The following is a 3,756-nucleotide window of genomic DNA, read 5'->3' as shown; positions in this document are numbered from 1 at the left end:
TCCATATTGAAGGCTGCAGTCCTTGACCCTCTGCAGCAAGCGCTTCAGGTCCTCTTCAGTTTCAGCAAGCAGTGTTGTGTTATCTGCATATCGCAGATAGATCCTCCACCAATCCTAATGCCACACTTCTCCTCATAGAGCCCAGTCTCCCGGATAATCTGTTCTGCATACAGGTTGAAAAGGTATGGAGATGAGACACATCCCTGGCATACACCTTTCCCAATTTTGAACCATGTAGTGTTTCCTTGCTTTGTTCTGACGATTGCCTCTTGGTCAAAGTATAGGTTTCTCGTTAGCACAATCAAGTGTTCTGGGATTCCCATTCTTCTCAGAGTCAGAGAATCCACAAAATACAACATAATATGAATGAACCTGAAGGACTGATTTAAGTCAATCAGAGAGGGCTAAAATATGACACTCATATAAGTGTTCCAATGACCTGGTGCAGTAAAAGTTGTGCTGCTATCAAAAGGTAGATGTTAGACTGTATCAGTAGGTCTGAGGGAAAAAGATGAGCAATCTTAACCACCAATATCTGCTGGAAGCTCAGTTATGAGCCGATTCAACTATGTGTAAATGAGTTTGTTTCTTCGGCTTTTTAAAATTATATGTATAAGTTAAACAACAAATAAGGAGTACCGTAGATGAATTTATATCTTCAATTATAACGTTGTCAAAGACTACTGAATATACTGTGGCTGGCCTAAAGACTAACTAAATCTTTCTTGTAAGAAGTGGACTGAAGGTGCTTCTTAGAAGCAAGAAGGTGAAATTTTTTCTCCCACACTTTGGTTATGTTATCTGGATGGACCAGATATAAATAAGGACATTGTCCTTGTAAAAATAGAGTGTCATGGAAAAAAAAGACCATGTATGAAATGAATTTACATGACGAGAGCAACAATGATGTGGAGCATAGTAGTTCTGAGAATGGTACAGGAGGGTAGGAGGATTCAATCCACTATTTATAGGCTCATTTTGAGTCACAAGTCAAGTCAAAGCTCCTAGTGAAAATAAGAAGGAAATAGGTAAAGCAAGAGATCACTGTTTGTGCCAGGAAATATGATGTTGTTGTTGTTATGTGCTTTCAAACCACCTGTACATAAAGGCCATATGTACAACAGCTCTGTACCCTCCTCTATTCTGAGACAACTTTATTGTTTCTGACACACCTACTCCCATTACCTCAGTCACTGAGTCAATTCATCTCATAGAGGATCTTCCTCTTTTGTGTTGTCTCTCCATCCTACCAAACATGTATCCCTTTCCAAGGACTGGTCCCTCCTTGCAACATGCCCAAAGTAAGTCAGATGAAGTTTCAGAATCCTAGCCTTGAAGGAGTAGCCAGCTTTCACCCTCTCCAGGACAAAACTGTTTGTTTTCCTAACAGTCCATGGTATATTCAAGGCTCTTCTCTAGTACCACAGCTCAAAGGCATCAGTTATCCTTTTATCATCCCTAGTTATTGTCCAGCTTTCTGATGCATAGCAAGCAATTGTGAAGATCATGGCCTGGATCAGGTGCACCTTAGTCTCCAGACTGACATTGTTGCTCTTCAGTTCTCTGGAAATGTTCCTGATAGCAGACCTTCCCAAAGCAAGGAATCTTTTGATTTCCTAGTTGCTGGTACCAAGATTGCTTAGAAAAGTAAACTACAGCTGTTAAAAATCTCAATCACTTCACCATCTATCATGATTTTGCCAATTGGCCCAGTGGTGAGAATCTTCATTTTCTTGATGTTGAGATTTATTCCATATTAAAGGCTGCAGCCCTTGACTTTCTGCAGCAAGCACTTCAGGTCCTCCTCTGTTTCAGCAAGGTTGTGCAGCAAGGTTGTGTCATCTGCCTAACACAGGTTGTTGATGAGTCTCCCTCCAATCCTGATGTCACATTCCTCCTCATACAGCTCAGCCTCCCAGATGGTCTGTTCTGTTTATAGATTGAAATGGTATTGAGGTGGAACGCATCCCTGACATACACTCTTGATGATTTTAAACCATGCAGTATTTCCTTCTTCTGTTCTGACAACTGCCTCCTAGTACAAGTATAGGTTTCACATAAGAACAATCAGGTGTTCTGAGATGCCTGTTCTTCTCAGAGTCAGCCACAATTTGTTGTGATCCACAGTCAACTGCTTTCCACAGTCAACTGCTTTTTCATAGTTAATGAAACACAAATAGATATTCCTCTGATACTCTCTGCTTTCAGTCAAGATCCATCTAACATTATCTGTTATATCCCTAGTATCATGGCCTTTTATAAAACCAGCCTGCACATCTGGCAGTTCTCTGTTTATGTACTGTTCCAGTAATTTTTGGTTAATTTTTAGAAGAATCTTGCTTGCATGTGATATTAATGATATTGTTTGGTAATTTTTGCATTCTGTTGGGTCACCTTTGTTTGGAATGAGAACAAATATGGATCTCTTCTATTCAGTTGGCCAGGTGGTTGTCCTTCAGATTTCTTGGCACAGTTTGGTGAGTACATCCAGGGCAGTGTCTGTGTGTTGAAATATGTCAATTGGTATGCCGTCAATTCCTGGGGCTTTGCTTTTTGCCAATTCCTTCAAAGCAATTTGAACTTCCTTCATCATCCTGCTCTTGCAGGATGACAGTTGTTAATTCATCTTTATTAAAAACGATAGATTTTTTTTTTAAAAAAAAAAGATAGAAAAAACAATTGGCAAGTTTATTTGGAGAGGAAAGAGAGCTCAAATATGCAAAACACTTCTGAAAACCAAAAATAAAGTGAGAGACATAGCACTCCCTGATCTCAAAAACTACTACACAGCTAGAATAATAAAATGAGCATGACACTGATACAGTGTCAGACATATAGACCAATGGAACAGAATTGAGAACCCAGAAATTGACCCATCTATCTATGGTCAACTGACATTCAGCAAGGAAACAAAACCTATCAAATGGGAAAATGACAACCTCCTCAGCAAAGGATGCTGGCAGAAAGCTGAAACAGGATCCACATATCATCCCAAGCACAAAAATGAACTCAAGGTGGATCAGAGACCTAGGGGTAAAGCTCAGAACCATAAAGATTGTTAGAGACCTAGTAGGACTAAGGTTAGAAGACCTAGCTCATGTTATAGAAAGGCTGCCCAAAACAGCCAGAAATACACAACCAGGAGAAGATAAAATTGATGAATGTAAACTGCTAAAGATGAAATCCCTGTGTGCATCAAACAGAGTTAAAAGAATACCTCCTGACTAGGAAAAAACATTTGGCAATACCATTTCAGACAAGGGTTTCATAACAAAAATTTGTCGAATCCTACAAGACCTCTACAAGGAAAAGACTGATAACAAATACAAAATGGACAAAAGACATGGAAAGACCTATCACAGAGGAAAATATTGGATGGACAACAGACACATGAAGAAATTTTCAGAATCACTGGCAATAAGAGGGATGCAAATCAAAACCACAATGAGATACAATCTCAATCTAGTAAAAGTGGCAAAGTTTAACAGGACAGGAAGTAATTAAGAGGATGTGGTGAGATAGGAATTATTTTTTTTTCTTTTTCTTTTTTTTATTGGGAAAAACATATTGGGGTGAAAAACATAAGGAGGTGAGGGTTGGGGGCAGAAGGGTGAGGATGGGCCAGAATGAAGCTGCAGAGCTGCACAGTTTGGTCGGTGGGGGGAGCAGGTGAAGGAAATGATGAGGGTCCAGTGGGGACCAGATGCTACAGAGGAATGACAAGCATTTTCCAGTGGTAATTAAACCAACTGTCTT

Source organism: Elephantulus edwardii, unplaced genomic scaffold, assembly GCF_000299155.1.
Source record: "Elephantulus edwardii isolate Elephantulus edwardi_28Jun2011 unplaced genomic scaffold, EleEdw1.0 scaffold00432, whole genome shotgun sequence".
NCBI classification, from domain to species: domain Eukaryota; kingdom Metazoa; phylum Chordata; class Mammalia; order Macroscelidea; family Macroscelididae; genus Elephantulus; species Elephantulus edwardii.
Note: the sequence above shows the minus strand (reverse complement) of the source record.